Genomic DNA, 19367 nt, shown 5'->3' with positions numbered 1-19367 from the left:
GTTCTTATTCAGTTCTCACATTTGAAGAATGGCCATGTTTTCTCATGTTTATGTGTTCTAAAATGCCAGTGCTACCAAGTAGCCAACAATGGTTCTGTTCAGGCACCTGACAAACAATATTAAAGCATATACTAGCAATAAATATAAAAACCTCACCACATCACCAAAATATATAGAGCTAATGCAGAATTAAACAGGTTGAAAAGAGTACCAGCTGCCCAAAGCAATAGCCTTCCATTCAAATCACTTAAATGTATCATTATTTAGGATATTAAAATTCTTCCATAATGTTAGAACTGTAGACCACAAGCTTCTCTAATGCAGAGGCCTCCTTAATTCTTTTCATTCATAACATTAAATAATTTCAATTGAAGTGCTATTTAGGCAGCAAAGATCAAATGAAAATTGCTTTGTTCCCTTAAATATTCTTTCCTTGCCCAATCTGTATTATAAAAGTCACATTTATTCAGGCCTAAGCACAAATATTTTAAAGGGAAGGAAGGGAAAAGGTAGCAAAATGAGGTTACTAAAATGCGGTTATGTATGATATACGGTACTTAACTTATGTGCAGTCACCGTTCTTATCTCTAATCACAAGAATATAGTGAATGGCAGGGCTGTGGTGTGAGTAGTCTGGGAACAACACTGTAGATTGGCACGTTCTTTTTTTGTCTTTGCACAAATCTTTGTTTTTTGTTTTGAAAAAATGGATTAGATAACACTGGTTGATACAATGTAGTTTATTAGAAATGTTCTAGGGTTCTGAGAAAAATAACTTCTTTATGATGAATTCCCAGCAAAGAGCCTTTTGTTATTTATTATTTCATAGCAACATTCAGTTTCAGTATTAGAAAGCTGATGTAGTTAGTGGCTAGTGGCTAAGCCAGCCTTCCCTAACCTGGTATTCTCCAGATGTGTTGAACTGGAGCTCCCATAACTCCCAGTCTAAAGAAGTAAGACCCACTGAACTCAATATTCAGTGTGCCTTTCTTCCATTGTGGGTCTCAAGGCAGCGTATAGAGGATATCCAGGCATTCTCCTAAAGAGGCACTGACTAATCCCAGAATGCTTAGCTTCACCAAAGTTCTGCATCATATGCCTTCAGATTATGCCCTGGAATTAAACATATGTAGGATTCAGAATGTCAGTTGTGGGCTGAAAAATCCCCAGCAAATCTCACCTCAACCATGATCTTCAGATGTGGCAAACCATTGCTCTTTGAGGGCAGAACTAAGTGTTACATTGGCAAATGAATGGCCCTGTGCTTGTATTTGCCAGGGCACTGGGAAAGCAAGGGCAGGGCTCTGGAAGGAGAGGACTGGTGGGATGGGCATTAACCTTCTCTGTCTCACTGATTCTCCCCTGCAAAAATTCCCCTAGGCTGTTTACCCTGCAACCACTGGACTCACTTCTTAGCTTTGAAGCCTGGCTTGGAATTAAAACAAACAAAAGAATGCTGTGTGGACACTAGCAGAGAACTGGTGAGTAGGTAAAAGTTAAGCCCCCTCTGTAACCCATTAGTTTTCCTTGCAAATGCCCTCCATGCTGGTATTGCCATTATAAGGAAAATAGGCAGGAGTTGGTTGGGTACCAGCCAAACGTTCCCCCTGTAATATCTAGTTTTCCCTGAGACACTAGTCTAAAAGTAGAGGTTTTAGGAATAATACCTTGCCTTCATGCATTGCACTTCCTAAGTGGTCAAAGCACTTTACTCTATTAACAACAAAACAAGGTAGGCTGATATTATTATTCCCAGGTTAATATTCCAAATTAGGATGGAGGTGGAGTTTGAGGCTGCTGGTTTTGCCAAAGGCCATTCATCAAGTTCATAACTGAACGACAACATGAACTGAGGATATTTTGGCTCAGTATAAGCATCCATTGCAGGGAAGTAGGTGACAAAGCAGGCTTATGTCAAAGTATGCTCTGTCATACTAATCTCTTATTTGTATTTCCTTGGGCAGCTGAAACTGCCTTGACACGTTATAGCAACTGAATACCATAGGGAATGTGCTTGTATGTGTGTTCACATGCATAGGCATATGTGTTAAAAGTACAATGCTAATTTCAACAAGCTAACAAAGGCCTCAAATTATTGTCTCACTCTGAAACTACTCTTTAGTCCAAAGGTAAAATGTTTATTAAAATCTAAAGGTGAATGGAAAAACAAAAGATAAATTGAAAGTCAAAAAACTGAAAGCCACCATAAAAGTATAACCAGTTTCAAGGAAAATAGAGGTCTGAAGAAAATGCCTAAAAGGAGCATAAGCAAAAGAGTGGGGTGCAGGCTATGAATGAAGCTAAAAGCTGGCAACAACAACAACAACAACAACAATAATAATAATAATAATAATTTCTGCATGTACAACTTCTACTTTTTTCCAATTTGCAAACAATAAATGATAGCAACAGGTTGCATTCTAAGTCTGCTTTGCAAACAAATAGGGAAAAAAATAGCTTATGTTGAAAATGAACCCAGTGGTTTGTGATAACCAGAAAGAATGGCTTCTCAAGGAAAGAAACAAAGACTTGGAAAAGATACATCTATAGAGACACATGCTGAGGCTGGGCCTACATTCCTGGCGTGCCACAAACTCCCAATGAATTACATGAGAAACTGAGAATTAATTCCCAAGCCAATCATACCATTTTTGTTTATACCTTCTTCACCCAGGGATGCTCTAAAGAATCCGTTTCAGCAGAGCAGCACCATTTTAAGTTCAATGCACAGATGAATAGCATCATTTTACCTTCTTTCTTTTTTTTAATGAAACGTGGTTTTTAAAGTAATGGCACAAAAAGTTGCCAGCAGGGTTTAAAGATAGGAGCAGAGGGGAGAAAGGAAACTGCTGAATCTCAAAAATGTAAATTTGAATTTACTGCTAAAGCAGCTGCAGCACCGTTATTTGGGATATGTCTTGTTTAGATCTGAGTAGGCTTTAACCCAAGTTGGAAAGAAGGCTTTAAAATGAACGAAAGAAAATTCCTTTATTACTAGTAAATAATAAACTCATCCCCACACTAAATGTTCCTGAGCTGGAGATGAAAAGCATTCTATTTTTTTAAAAATAGCAGAATGTTCCACTCAGAGGGTAGTATCTGATATTAGTCCTACATAGACTAGACCCACTGAAATGAATGGACTTAAGTTAGTCATTTCAATAGGTTTACTCTACGTAGGTCAAACATTGGATACTAAACAGAGATGCTCCACTTGTTTTGTTTTGTTTCACCGATCTTCCTATTTTTTTCACATTTTCGTTTCCTCCCTCTCTTATCTTTCCAACCAAAACCTAAATAAAAAAGGGAGGTTGAGAGCAGGAAGGAACATTTTAGGTAGAACCCGCTTTTTGTGTGTGTGTAAAGCGAGGACAAAGACTGACATCCTCCCCTTCCTCTCCACCAAGCAACCAACACCCCCTCCCTCCCTCTCGCCACCCCTCAAGTACTACAGCCTGCAAAACACAATCCATTTATTTTGGAAGATCTCTTTTTACTACCACTGTTCACAGTAAAGTGGCTTCTAGGCCGTTCTGGCTCTTTTTTCTTCCTTTCTCTACACTTTCGCTAGGGATCTCTTGTTAAAATGCATACATAAAGATATATACAGAGATATATCTAAGGCGGAAATAAATACGAAACTTGTGTCATACACATCGCTGCCTACGCGCCTTTTTTTTAAAAAAAAAATACTAATAACGGAGAAAGAAAAAGGAATAATAAATAAATAAATAAATAAAAGAGGAAAAAACGTGCGCGCTGTGCATCATCCCTGCCCGCCAACAATGCCCTCAGCTGCAGCCGTCCTTAGCTCCGGAGAGGCGAGGCGAGAGAAATGCCCCCTCGCCAAGTCCAGATCAAGGGTTGCCCACATCAAAACCAGGGCTACAAGCAGCGTCGGTGGTAGGACGCCCTCTTTCAATGGGACCCACGATGGACCCCGCTCCACGAGGGTTGCGATTGGGTGAGTGGGGTGCGGGGAACACGAGCCTTTAAAAAACACACCACCAGACTTTATTCTAAGGCGCGTCTTTGGGCAAAGCGCCCGCCCAACACACGCGGGGCTGGAAAGAGCCCCCACGCACCCACCCCCACCAGCCGTCCATGTGTCCTTCCGAGGTTTCACAGACGGGATGCTGAGGAAGAGGCCTGCCTTTCTCCCGCCCTTCCGACCTACCTGTTAATCCGACCGATTCCTCTTGCTCCCCTCCCGAGTCTCCACGAGAAAGGATCGCCGCTCAAGGGGCCCCGCCTTCGCCTCTTCTTCGGGGCGGGGGGTGGCTTTGCTGCTGCCGGCAGCGTCCTTTGTTAGACGATCCGGCTCCCTCTCTCCGCGCGCTGGCGGATTCGGAGCGCTGAGCTGGGAGGAACAGCAATCGTTTGGCTTCGCTTTTCAATGAAATAAAAAGGCGATCCAAAAGCAAACAGATGTGATTTTAGCCGGCGTGGCGAAGCGCGAGGCGGAATGAATGGGAACCGCGACCTTCAGCTTCACGCGGCGCTGCTAGCTGCTCCCTCCTCCTCCTCCTCCTCTTCCTCGTCGTCTCCTCCTCCTCCTCTTCCTCCTGTTCCCTCCACCTCCTCCTCCGTACGTATGTGGGCTTGGCTGCCTTGGCGGAGTGACGGACCTGTAGACTGAACCTGTGATGGCGAAGTCCCCACCCGTTGCTCAGAGCCGCGCGGGTTTATGTTGTTTTGCCATCCTTAGCGAAAACGGGCGGGGGCGGGCGTGGGGGGGGGGGGAGATGAGGTTTTTAAACAAATTAGTAGGCTCGACCGCGTGTGTTCGCTCGCTCTTTCCCCGGCTTCCTCTTCCTCCATCGCAGGTGGTGCTGTTGCTGGTGCTCGAGCTACAAAGCACCTGGTCCCCGGGGAAATAGTTTAATATGCACCACGGGGCCGGGGGCTGCTGCCGGAGCCCCCACGGAATGAAAGTGACGCGGAGCAGCGCGTGTTTGAGCTCCTGGGTTGAACCGTTGCTGTGGTCGCTGCTTCGGAGGACTGCTAGCGGCCCCTTAACGCTCTCTGTCTTTTTCCCTCCCCTGGAAGGGCACTTGGCGCTGATCCGGGGCGAGATCACCAGCAGCATTGTGGGAATTTAGTTGCCGCAACCTATGTGCAAAGGCAGGAATTAAAAAGGCTGCCTTTGGTCCTGTTCTCGCGCTTTCCACTTGCCTTCGCCAGCTCCGCTCTGAGAACGGACCAACGTCAGCGCTGCCCTTTCGTGACGGAAAAGAAAACGAAGAGGTATGATGGCCACACCTTGATTGCATCATTTGTAACCATCCCTGTATCAGGGAGGGCCCAGAAGTCTAGATCAGGCTTTCACAACCCTCCATATGGGTTGATCTACAACCTCCATCATCCTCAGCTGTGACCGCAGGTTGATGGGTGTTGTAGTCCAATTCATGTGGAGGGCACCAGGTCGGAGATGCTGGGTCGAGATAAAGCTATTGTCTCCACACGTTGACACTGTAACAAAGCAGTGATGCAATTGGTGCTCTAATTATGGGGAAGGTAGGAAGGCCTACATGATATCCAGAACCCCCCCAAACCCTGACTGCCCCCAGTTTTCACCAGATCATGCCTCCGGCAGTAGCTAAGGAGGCCATGAGAAAAAGAAAATGGGACTACACCCTGTCTCCCCACCCCCCTCCTGTAATTCAAGTCCTTGATATTCAGTCTAAATATTCAAGCAAATGATTAAGACAAAGGGGCGGAAGATCATGGCAGTTCAGCCACTGTATGATACCTGTGTAGTGTTTGTCAGGATCTACGCTAGTTTTATAATGGTGTTGACAACTGTTCGGGCCCAGGACACATTCCACATACCATTTTCAAACCAGTTTCAAAGTGTTATATCCTGCTTGGTGTTGATCAAGCCAAGGTTAAAGCAGTGGAGGTTGGTGGCTCCAATATCAGTGGGGTGGTGAATCCGTTCTGGGTTTTACTCAGAATCAGTCAAAACTCAGAGCTCTCCAAGGTAATTCTGTACCTTGGATAGCTCCTTTAGAGTTCTAACTGGTCCTAACAGATTCACTACCCCACTGACTTTGGAGCCACCAGCCTCCACTGGGTTAAAGAGACGTTCTTTATTATTCTTGGTATCTCCAGCATTTATTTCTCCAGCATATTTACTTGGAAGGAAAGCTTCTCAGTGGTTTCAGTAAGTTTGCCAAGGACTATAGCCACAGCTGTTTTTACTAATATGTAATTGGACATGCATTTAATTTCACAGTCACAAAGTACATCAGTCTGCAAGCCACAACACCATTCTCATGGCAATGTGAAAAATGAGTGAAGAAGGTGGTAACAAAAATTAGGATGAAACTCTATTTCAAACCCTGCTTCTGGATTTTCTGAAAGGTGTTTCATCTAGGCAGTATCACGACAGTTAGAAAAAGAAAACAAATGGAATGAAATCTTATGTGGATTTACCTTTACATAATAAAGTCTGAGCTGTAATTTTTCAGCTTTGTATCATCTCATTTCTTTGTGTTATGTTTGTTGACTGCCTGGTTATTGAAGTAACTCTATTTCTATGACTCTTTTAGAATTTAGCTCAGTTAAGGGTTATTTATGGGTTGCATATAGCTTTGTGACTCCTTCCATGTTTCAACTGTTCTCATGTGCAGTGCATAGGTATTCCAATACAATGAGCCCCGAATTTGGCTGCTGAAAAGCTGGTTTACATGCAGGATATCGGCTTTCCTAAGAAGAAATAGAATCATTTATATGGAGCCAGAGAGATCACACAATCTGACATAAAATGGGTCATGTGACTGAGGGACAGAAGCAGGTGACTGAGGAGGCTTTGCAAGAAGTGGCTCGAATTAATCCTTTAAAGCAATCAGGGAAAGGTACCTCTGGTAGAAGGTATGACAGTCAATTGTGAGAATGCTGCAGTGCCACCACGGGGCTGAAAGATTTACCTGAATCCAATTCATAATGTAACATTTCCCACAGGCTTCTCATCATCCACCAGTGAATAAAAATAATATGAAAAACAACATGTCCTTACATGCAATGAGATCAAGAACAGCAACAACAATAAAAGAGATCCATGCACTGCCCTGTTCACATGTGAATCCTTGCTTCGCTGTGGACTCAGTCATAAGGTGGCCTGTGCTCAGTTTGTCATTTGCAAAATGAGAATAAAAAGTGACTTGCTATGCAGGGAAAGATAATGAGACGAGTGCAAAACACCATGCACATTAATTTGTTCAAATAATCATTTTATTGATCTTTAGAGGGGGAATACAAACACATTCAAAATACACACTCAGATAGGTTTTCATCCAAAATGTCCTATCACATTTTTTTGGTATAGCACTTTTAATGTGACTATATAAATTATGTGCAAGTCTGCAAATAGGCTGTCATGTTTAAGCAGGACTTCTATATAGCCTGACCATTGTTTTAATCACGTATTATTAAAGGGAAGTTGGCATCAAACTTTTGATTATGTTGGTCCAGATGTTGTCACTGCACAGATGGACTGGGGTGAGGGTTAAAGATGTGGACAGTTGAGATCAGATATTGTGAATATGCATATCTGATACCCATGGAAAATGTGATCATAGTCAGTTTTGACGAGTCCGTGGCAGGATCTACACTAGCGCTTTAAAATGATTTATAACCGTTTTGACAACTGTTGGGGCCCAGGACTGTTGGGGTCCATATACAGTTTTCAAAATGTTTTCAAAGTGTTTTATCCTGCTTGGTATAGATCTGGCCTGTGTTTAGTTTTAAATGTATGCAGTAATCATTTCCTTCCTTTCTCAATAAACAGTTACAAATAGCAGAAAACAAAAACAAAAACCCTTGATGTAGAGATGCATCTGTTGAGAATGGGCATCCATCCTTAAGTATTCATTAAGTATTCATTAACTTGCAAAATCAGACCACTTATTAAGCTGTCCACACTGCTGCCAAGGTTCTGCCAACTTGCAGTTGAGATTTTAACTCTTTTATGGTTTTTAGCAGGACTCTCCTGTGTATAGCACATGTTCTGCAAATGAATTCATTCAAAAACATTTGTGGAAAAAGTCAGATTTTCATCTGTATATATTTTTTTCATTTAATGTGTGAATGGTGGTAGTTCAAATGCTCCAATTGAAGTCTGTTGTGGTAAACAACTGATCCAAAATTAGAGTTCATGCTGAAGAAAGTTTAATTTCTTTATCAGAAGATAAAACTGGTATTTCTCCTGTTTAAAAGGAAAGTATTTCTTTAGCACATGTAAACACATATGCTTCCTATCTCTGCTATAGACCAATAATGCAGGGAGAGATATGCTACCTCTTTGCTGGAGCAAGGACTGCTGTTACCAGCTCAGCCCCAAAGAGGAAAGTAAAACACAGCACTCAGAAGTCACAAAATGGCACACAATTAGCAGCGACGCCCTCAGCTTCCAAGGAAACACCTCCAGTGCCCACCAAATGGGCTGTGGTAAAATACGCCAATATACAAAAGTGAGCCTATGAATTCAGATTGATGGGGACACCCTCTCTGCAAAGCACCTCCCTGCATCACAGCAAGCACAATGACACCACTGTCTCTCCACTCTCTGAGCTCCTGTTGCACACCCAGCAACACACCTGTTAATGCAAGCCCGCCCCTCAGCATCTCTGCAGGTGGGGGTTCACGTTCCCTTATGTCACACACTGCCCACAAGCCCTTTTTTGGAGCAGAGCACACAAAGAAAAGGAAACAGAATCCACATATTGGAGCACCCACATAACTCCCTTGGCAGGGGACCTGCAGAGAGTACACTGCCCTCTTTGGGATGAGGGTTCAAGGCCCACTGTTGGAGGGGTCAGTGCAGGAGCTACAGAAACAAACTGAGAACAGCATCCTCCAGCAGCTCACTGCATATGGTGTGGGACTAGGAAGCTGCAGAGAATCTTGCTTGGCACCTACATTGTGGTCCTTTCAGTACCTGGTGAAGCCCTTATTTTCACCAGGCATTTAGTCTTTCAGCTGTTGTTTTAAATCTATTACTGTTTTTCAAATCTTGCACTGTTGCTAGGTTTTTGTTTTGTTTTTACTTTATACTGTAGTTTTAAACTTTTAAGATATGTTTTATCGTGTTGTATTTTATGGTTTTAATTGTTGTGAACCACTCAGAGAGTTCCAGCTATCGGGCAATATAGAGCTGCAATCAATCAATTCATGTCCTGCCGGAGGGAAAGGGGAAAACGGCCCCACTCACCTTTTGCCTGCCTGCCAAAAAGAAGACACATAAGAGGCAAACGAGAGGGAGTTCCTGAGGCTAAAAGCGCCACAGAGCACTTCCCTAACTACACAGTCACAGCAGCAGATGCATCATACGTACCGTGGTGCATTAATTTGCCTTACCCCCAGCCTCAGGATCCAATAATCTATTCCAGGACAGCCTGGGCTGCAGGAGAAGCCTTAGCATGGTGGAACAGCTCAGGTCTCAGGAGATCCCAGATTCAAATCTAGAACACAATGCATACTAGAAAAGGTGGGGAAGGACCATCGCTCAATGGGAGTAATGCATGGGCATGAGCCATGTTCTGGATCACCCAACCAACCCTTTTGCCCCACTCCTCCACCTGGCAATCCATGTGGCCCATTTCGTTCCCCACTGCCTCCCTTGTCTCCAATCCCTCTGGACCCTCCTCCACTCCAACTAATTGCCTCATACACCCTGGAAAGAGCACCCATCCCACTAGTGCCCCACTGCCCAGCCCCTTTACAGTACAAGAACAGATGGTGGAACAGTCACTGGCCCTGATAGCATGTAGTCTGCCCCTTCTAAGAGTTCTGTCCTGAGGCCAGCTGAAGACAGATCATGCTAGGCTTGCGTAAACCGATCCCTGTCTGCCAACCCCTAGCAACAAAGAAACAACACACGTGGAAAGACATTGTTTTTTATTGAAGACAACCGGGATGGAAGATATCCTGAAAAAAAGGCGTATCTATGGGAAGGCCAAGCTGTCACCCTGTGAGGGCTTCTGTGTGCCTCATATAGTGGCTCAGCAGACATCATGTCCTTCATAACTCCAGGTCCATGTTAAGAACCCCATCACCTGTTGTGTAATTATCTGCCGTGGAGCTTGCCTGGAACAAGTAGGTTGACAACCCCACAGAGGAACAGCTAGGAGTATCTTGGTCATTGATGGAGTATCTTCAATGGTGGTGGTGTATTCCAGGACCACTTGCACTGCAGGAGTCTACTCTAAGTAAGACTTCAGTGCGATTCTACCCCTAGCATGGTGGTATTGTGCCAGCCTAGTAAGGGTCTGCCATATCTTATCACCCCTCAGACAGAATGACTCGTATAGGATTGTACCCTAAAATACTGAATGGCCCTGTTCAGGAGACACCTTAAATCATGGCTTTAACCATGGTGAATAAGGCAAAAAGCCTTATTCACCGTGGTTAAAGCCATGGTTTAAGGTGTCTTCTGAATGGGGCCAATAAGTTGAATTGGATTTTGTGTGCAGTAAAGGTTAAGAACCAGAGCTGACATTAAAAGGGGGCAAAGGTGGACAGATTTCTAACACAGCACATCATAAATGGTGCCACTGTTGTTACTCCTGATGATGGGAATGGATTTTCACTTCCTAGTGTTGGAAGAAACCACAAAGGGTGAAGGGAGTGCAAAACACATAACAAAATAGGGAATCAAGGAAGGCCTGGAAAGAGGCACAAGTTCCCAGTAGCCCTTGCAGGAGACCATATCTCAGTGGTACTTTGTGCAAAGACACACCTTGCGCACAGACAGTTCCAGGTCCAATCTCCAGTATGTACAATTTAAAGGATCTGAAGGAGCAGCACTGGCAAACTGACATACTGGAACTTGACATACTGGAGAATTATTAGCAGCCTGAGCAGACAAGCTTGGGCTACAAGGACCAGTTTCCAACTTAGTATAAGGCAGCTGTATACACCATAAATACCCCTCATAGGAAAGGAAAGGAACCTCTCGTGCAAGCACTGAGTCATTACTGACTCTTGGAGGGACGCCAGCTTTCGCTGACATTTTCTTGGCAGGCCTTATAGCGGGGTGGTTTGCCGTTGCCTTCCCCGGCCATTATTACCTTTCCCCCAGCTAACTGGGTACTCATTTTACCGACCTCGGGAGGATGGAAGGCTAAGTCTACCCGAGCCGGCTGCCTGAAACCAGCTTCTGCTGGGATCGAACTCAGGCCGTGGGGAGAGTTTCAGCTGCAGAAACTGCTGCTTTACCGCTCTGCGCCGCCCCTCATAGGCAAAGCTGTGTGCATGACTACAAGGTACAGAATTCACTGCCCTCAGTATCTCAGCATACATGTAAGAAACAAATATAGTCCTAGACCTTCAGGCTATAAATAGATTTTGAAGTATGTGGCCAGAGGAGGTCTCAGCAAGACTACTTGTGGTTAATACTGTAAGAGCGTCAGTGTCTTGTGCAGCTCCTTGCCTTTGCTAGCAGAGGCAGAATAGAAATGGTAAAATATTTTTGTTTCTATGTTTAAAATATGCTCAATTTGCCTAATATATACAAGCCACAAAATTTGAGATTCCCCCCCCCCTTCTTAGTGCAGCATTTTAATTCTATTTTAGTTCTGAATTTTTAAACACACTACTTAGGAAAAGGCTTCTTGAAATGGTTCATTCACAAAAAAATGGATATTTTTTTTACAATGAAATCCTATTCATATGTACTGAGAACTAAGTAAGTTCCATTGTGTTCTTGCAGCCATAGGCATAGAGCTACTAGGAGAAGGAGACTCCGGAAGCTGATCTGAAGAAAGGCTGAAAACATCTGAAAACATCATTCTGGGAAGCTTTCCCTTGATGACCAGCCATGGTTCACTTTGCATTTTGCTTCTTTTAAAAACTATTTTAATGTGTTTTTATTCTATATTTATTTTATTTTATCTTGTACACAACTCCAAAATTTAGAATGGGGGTGGTATATAAATATTGTAAATAAATAAATAATAAATAAAATTGTATGGGGAAGTATGCTAAGAATTTAGTCAGCCAGTCCTAATTGCCTTTATCGGTTGCCTCTCTGTTCAAATGTCTGCAGAGAAAGTTGCAAGTGTGCAGTTTTCAACGAGAAAATGTCACATTTTGAAGATGAGATTTAGAAAAGCTGCGGTGAAGATTAGCTAGAAAAGTCTTGATATAACTATATCACATTGTAAACAGATCAAGGAGTTGAATCTAGATTTAAAAAGAGGAAAATGTTAGTCCCTGCACATAGTGAAGCAACTGCAACATTGATGATTTATCAGATAATTAGCTTGTATTGTTGTTTGACTCCAACATATTTATATTAACACTTCATTTTTCAACTCAGATTTCAATCTAATTACACAACTGTCATCTCCATAATTGTATCATTGTACTTTATCACCTTTGTGCATACCTTCATAAAATACTGTTTTCTCTTTGTCTCTCCCAACGTCTTTCATGCAAATCCTCTCTCTTGCCTTGTTCTGCAGGAAGGAAGAAAACCTTAAAGAATGGGAAAATACAGGCTATGAAAAGGTTGATTGATCCAGAACAAGTGGCACAGAGTAGAACAACCTTCCCAAATGTGATGCCATCCAGATGTTCTTGATTACAACTTCCAGCTTTCCTGAGTATTGGACTACTGCAGCTGATGGAAGTTGAAGTCCAAATCATCTGGAGAGCACCCAGATCGGAAAAGGATAGAGTAGAAGAAAATGAACATTGACAAAATATGGTCCTCTTTTGTCTTCATTTTAAGCAGGGGAAACTGTCATTATAGATCACCCTGGGTAGCACATTATCATCATCATCATCATCATCATCATGATCATGATTAAAGGCCAATGTAGAGATGATAACAGAGATGCATGAATGCATCTCCATTCTCTTTAAAATTTTTAAATACTTGCAGGGCTCCCAGTCCAAAAATACTGATGGGTTAATCATTCTTTGGTTCTAAATAACATGTGCACTTATGTTTTTCCTAATGGGGCAAATGGCAGCTTTGTGGGTAAATTCTAACTTGGAAAATGGCACAAGTGGGAAGGCTTAATTTCTTCTTACCTGTGCCATAGTCCTAATCCAGATCACTGCACCATGGCTGCTGTATGAACAAGTTTTAAGGAGAACAAGAATGTATTCACAGATTTCTGTCATTACACAGTTTGGGCTTCAGACAAACAGAGAAGTAAGAGAATTGCCTGACATCAAGAGTGAATCTAATGACTAGAAAGTTCAGACCTGACACATTTAACAGTTTAAAGTAGTGTGCTTAGTTATTACATATTTTGGAATTTTGATTTTGCTTCCTTTGAGTTTTATGATTTATAGAGAATTCGAAGCCTTAATCAGGAATACACAGTTGAAATCATCCATTTAAAAATAGCAGGATAAAAGAATGTACTTTCCAGTATAATCTGCTGTTGTTATTAAATGCCCTATCACAGCATGTATAGACATTTTAGAGAACAACATGGTTCTGTAAGAAGGATAAAAGTGGAAACAAGTTTGATTAGTAAAGTATTTTAAAGAGCGAGTTTTGAGGGTGCTAAAATAAATAACATTCTTGAAATGTTTTTAAATGTTTCCCATGAACTCAGTTATCCAATAATTTAAAGGCGGAGAGATTGGACACAACTCCTTCTTATCTTTTGAAATGCTTTTATGTATGGGTTAGCATAAAGTTCATAGGACTGTTCATGTGGTTAGAATTATAGAGGCTCTTGCTGAATCAGGTCCTTAGTAATATAAGCTCAAGTGATTAATTATAGAAATAATGATCCTCAGGAGTTCTAACAATCTCTGCGCCAACAATAGCCTGGACGAATTATGTCTTTTCAGCAGAAGCCCACCAATAATTCAATAACAGCAGGAAAATATGCTCTTCACTTTTCAAGGAAAGAATTCAAAGTCTGAATCAAAGCCTCTGGGAAATAATCAAAGATTTCTCCCCCACCACTCCTTGATTGATTTATGTGAATTGGGCCTAGCCAAGTAAATGTAATAAAGTGAGCATGTAGCAAATAGCCAAGAATTAAATAAATTCGTTGTAACTGTGTGTGACACCCATATGTAGGCCTTTCAAATGTGTTTTTCAGACTTACATGGTAGTGGTGAACCACTAGACTGTGCCACTGGCCAATTTAGGACAGAGCACAGTTGCTTTCCCTCTTCTTCATATTCACTTTCTGACAGGACCGGCCTTATCATTAGGCAGAGTGACATGATCATCTAAGGCAGCAGATATGCGTGGGGAGGGGGGGCAACAGTGGCGGCCTTGCAGCTGTTCCTCCTCAACTATCAGTCCAGCTGGTTTCTGTACATGGAATGGGGAAGGGGGCATCATCATCTTGTCCTCTGTCTCAGGCAGCAAAATGTTTTGGGCTGGCCCTGCTTGCTGCTGCCAGTCTGCCTGTAGTTAGCTGACACTTGGATGTTAAAGGAGAGGGAAGCTAATTACAGGCAGCAAAACAAATAGACCCCAGCCACAAACAATATAGAGTTAGGGGTGAACAATGAGGTGGCCAAGATTGTTGATGGCATTAAATTATTTAGGGTGGTTAAAACAAAAAGGTATTATGAAGGGCTCCAGAAAGATATTTTCAAACATGGTGGATAGCCATTTAAATGGCAAATGTAAAGTGTAAAGTGGTGCACCTTGAGACATAAAATCCTAACTTCTTGTCTATACTGATAGGATCTGAGCTGCTGCTGATTGACCAAGGAAGAGATCTTGGGGTTGTGGTGGACAGCTTGATGAAAATGTCAACCTAGTGTGTGACTGCTGTGAAAAAGGCAATTTCTATGTTGATCATCATTAGAAAAAGAATCAAAACAGAAGTGCCAATAACATAATGCCCTTATATAAATCTATGATGTGACCACACAATTCGGGTCACCAAAAGACATTGTAGTTATGGAAAAGGTGCATAAAAAAGCAGCAAAAATGACCAAGGGCCTGGAGCAGCTCCCCTAAGGTTGCACCATTTGGGGCTGTTCAGCTTAGAAAAAAAGGTGAGTAAGGGAAAATATGATAGAGGTGTACAAAATTATGGAAGTTGTGAAGGAAGAAATAAGGAGAGATTCCCCCCTCCCTCATAATACTATAGAACCTAGAGTCATCCCATGAAGGTGAAGGTGAGAGATTCAGGACAGATAAAAGGAAGTACTTCTTTACACTGTGCATTATTAAACTATGGAATTCACTACAAGAGGTAGTGATGGTCACTAACATAGACTGCTTTAATTCCTCCTCTCCACCTTCCTAATCTAAGCAAATTGCTACATTTCCCAGACAGGCTGTCTGCCCTTCAGAATCGTCCAGATCGGTCTGAAATGATTCTAATTGATCCATCCTGCTCTGGACCAATCTGGATCTGATTTGGATCTGGACCAATTTGTTCTGAATCACCCCACTTTGGTTCAGAATTCAGATCTGGGCAGAAGCGATGCACAGTACTACAAAGTATGTTCTTTACCACTGTGCTATGTCCCCATCCAAGGCGTCTATCTGCTCCCAGTCAAAAACAAAACAAGTACCTCTACTGTACCTGTATTGGGTTTTTAAAATCACTGAGGGGTCATAGCAAATTTGAGGAGAGGGAAAGATTTTTCAGGGATGGTAAAAGGAACTGTATTCCATTGGTGGGAGGGGCCAATGGTAAAATGAGTGGGAGCAATACAAAAACACCAGCATAGTTTTGCTTAAAGCACTGACTTCCAATAACTGACTCTTCAGGCCAAACTAAATATTCTGCTAATTATGCAGAATGTAACTGTGCATGATAATTTTGCTTACTCTTGTGCAAGTGTACATGGCCCCAGTTTGGATCAGGACTGTGATGCTCCAGGAAGGTGTGTGTGTTAAACATCCTCCCCGAACCTGTTTTTCCTCCAGAAATTCCATGTGGAGTCTATGTTTGTTAAAAACTCCATGCACTCAATGGAGGCCTTTTAAAAAACAAACACCAGGGGTTCTACACTATTGCTTTTAAAGCGCTTTAAAGCACTTTTGAAACCTGTATATGCAGTGTGTCTTGGGCCCCAACAGTTGTCAAAATTGTTATAAAGCGCTTTAAAGCAGTAGTGTAGATCCCCTGTGGGGTTAAAAAAATACTCTGAACATTGAACAGAACATTTATTTTGGCCCTTAAGAGAAGCATTTTATCCTTTTATAATGGGGAAAAAAACTTCACAAAGCCATCAGTGGTCAGGGGAAGGGTGTGTAGCTATCTGGGGAACTCTGCAGGGCCAGACTGGGATCCCAGGTAGACTGGATTTGACCTGTGAGCTTGAGGTTCCCCACCCGATTTAAGGGGTTGTGTTGTTTTTTAAATTTTCCTTCCAGGTTTTGTATGAGTGCGTGTTTCATCTTTGGGGCAAAGCAAGCCTTTCTTCCAAATAAGCATCATGGGATAGAATGGTCCCAACTTTAAACCATGTTTGCCTTCCAGGTCATTCTTCCAAATACCACGTGAAAAGAACAAACCTCTGAAGTTGTGACGATTTTCTTTTAGCCATAAATCCCAACACTAATCCCAGTCGTAAATCTAAATATAAAATACGATGAATGTCTGTGCTTTGACTTTGCATCTGTCAAATTCATCAAAGAAATCTGACAGGAAATGAACATGAAAATAGCCCTAAAATAGTGCTTAATAAGAGAGAAAAATGTGAACTTTAAAATGTTTGTTTGTTTGATCCTCTTTAAGGATTAATTTTGCCTTTCAGGATACTTGTTTCCTATATATAGTAAAGAAAGATCAGAGACCAATATGATAGTAAAAAAATACTCACCAGTTATATAATGCATGTTTTCAAGAGGTTATGAAAAATGTATTTCATTAGAATAATAGTTCTTGGGATGAGAGGGTCTAGTTTGGAGCAAGCTGAGATAGTTGGCTAAAGACAAATAAGCAGAAGTGCTTTTGTTGATGAAAAAGACATCATCGCATGTGACTATGAATATAGCTGTATGTGTTCTAAGTGAGCACATGTAGTTCCAGGTTGAGTGGACTTCCATATTCCTTCAGCAAAGGGGAAAGCTCTGGGGGCCCATCAACAAGTTGTGTTCAGAAAGGTGTACTGTCCACTCCATTGAAGTCAATGAGAAAGCTCTTGTGGCCAGCAGAGATCACCAGTGAATTGTTAATTGTTAGCAATGGCAGACGTTCTTTTATTTTTTATTTTTATTTTGGATTTTTTTTTCTACAGGCAGATCTTGTGTAATGTCTGGTAGCATTTATAAGAGCAATTGAATGAAAAAGCAGCTTGTTCAAAGATGTTCAGTTACACAAGTCTAGTTAAGTTCATCATGGTGATTTTGCATGTTTTTCCATGCACAGTCTGATGCCATGGGCTTTCCCCAGGTAAGCTAGGCAGCCTACAGAAGCTGCTGGCTGGTGAATGATGGGAGTTGTAGTCCAACACATCTGGAAGGCACCAGGTTGGGGAAGGCTGGTGTAATGAAACCAAATCCATACACATGACACAAAGACCTACGCTATTCTCAATTCAAAACTTGGACAGTAATCATACTAAATTGGTGGATTCCCATTCATCAGAGATGAACCAAGACCTTTGGTGCTTGAGGAAATCCAAATGGTGTGCCCCACCCATACTGATGAAAAATACAAATTGATATTTTAGAGTGGAAATCATGCATGTTTACTTTTTAGCCCCACTGTGTTTAATGGATCCTACTCCCAGATAAATGCCATAGGTGTGGTACCCCGAAATCTGCCAACAGTGGTGGTACATCTTACTTGCATAAGTTGTGGGGGGGATGTTCCCTGTTTTCTACATAGGGAAAGCTTTCAGCATTTCCATTTTAAAATTCCTTCTTACTGCTGCAAGCCTAACACAGCGTGTCACGAGTGGCAAAATCTGTTTTCTTTTAACTTTATTTTGTTTTGTTAACACACACACACACACACACACTGCTGTATCACAGTAAAGCAGATACAATTCAGACACAGGTCAATCCATCCAACATCTTCCCAATCAGCCTGCACAATCCTCACCATTTGATTAATTCATTTCAAACAATTCTTCCAAAAATCACAATCCATGACTTGAGTGTACTTTCCCTCCCTATCCAGAACATGTAGCTCCACCAAACTGCACAAAACAAAGGCCTGATCCTCTCGTCTTGTTCTTGGACCATTGATGTAGCCATCTGAACAGAGTAGGACATGCTTTCCATTGTTAGAAGGACTGGACCATTTAATTCTGGTCAGACCCTGCTGTGCATCTAAGGGACACAGCATCCATTACATACCCTACTAGCATTTTTATTATTGCCAGAATAGTAAAAGAAAGACTTGGTTTTGACGATTGTGCAGGGGGGTGCTTCATAATTGAAATTACTGAAGATGAGAAAGGTATGCTTTTTAATCTGTGTTTTATTTTCCATTCCAGCAATCTGTCTGAGCAACTACTGAGTTAAATAGGATATTTTTAAGAAATAAAAATAAATAAATAAGGTGTACCTAGTATTTGTAACTACTGTCAAGTTATTCATGTTGCATTATATGATGAAACCCTAGTTAATTAAACAAATTCACTAATACCAGTGCAGCTGTCTACCCAATGCACATCTACAAATCTGTATGGAAAGTTTGGAGCCTCCTGACGTAAATGTGAACTGAGTCAAGGACATGTGACACAAAAGCCTTTCTGCTCCATCTGGTTGGTGGCATCATTCCAATTCAGAGAAGTTCCCAAACACTTCATCATTATCTGGTACCATAAGTAAGTGATTTGCCATCTCAGTTAAGTGGCCCAGAACTAAGCAGCTATAAAGATTGTATGGCTCACCTCTAAAAGTTGTTTTATAGAATACAGCATGGATGCATGTTCCCCCCCCCCAAAAAATCCCATTTTATTCATACCGCCCAATAGCCAAAGCTCTCTGAACAGTTCGCAACGTGATAAAACATAATATTAAACCTTTAATTTCCAAAAAATTAAAATAGTTTGAAACAGTTAAAAACAATGAACAATAAAACTACCAGGACCCTATAAAACTGAACATTAAAAAGCCTTGGAGTAGAGGAAAATCTTAACCTGGCACCAAAAAGATGAGAATGTTGGCATCAGACAGGCGTCACTGGGGAGAATGTTCCACAGTCCCTTATTTAAAAGGTATCTATTCTACAGCTGACAGCTACAGAGAAATAGATCTCCCTACACCCCATCCATGTAGTTCTGTAAATAAATTGGGTGGCCGGTGCCTGGCTGTGAAGGGTGCTATTGCACTTGGGGCAAGAGAAGTTCAGGAAGTGCATCTTCTCCTGTTAGATTGGTATGGAGGAAGCTGCATGACTCACTAAATTATCCCTGACCTACTGTGATCATAGGTGTGGGATGTGGCAACCCTACATAGAATA

The 19367-nt window shown here is 41.9% G+C and overlaps 1 protein-coding gene across 1 annotated transcript in view; it reads right to left on the bottom strand.

Annotated features, from left to right (window-relative positions):
* SLC38A1 (solute carrier family 38 member 1) overlaps positions 1-4230 on the bottom strand; it is a 50763-nt gene extending 46533 nt beyond the window's left edge. Inside the window, exon 1 of the mRNA XM_063133970.1 lies at positions 4178-4230. The gene's annotated coding sequence lies outside the window, so the exon portion shown is untranslated. The remainder of the gene's footprint in view (positions 1-4177) is intronic.
* Between the last annotated feature and the right edge of the window lie 15137 nt (positions 4231-19367).

The sequence above is a fragment of the Elgaria multicarinata genome, chromosome 9 (genome assembly GCF_023053635.1).
Source record: "Elgaria multicarinata webbii isolate HBS135686 ecotype San Diego chromosome 9, rElgMul1.1.pri, whole genome shotgun sequence".
NCBI lineage: Eukaryota > Metazoa > Chordata > Lepidosauria > Squamata > Anguidae > Elgaria > Elgaria multicarinata.
Note: the sequence above shows the minus strand (reverse complement) of the source record. Positions and strands in the feature narration are given on the sequence as shown.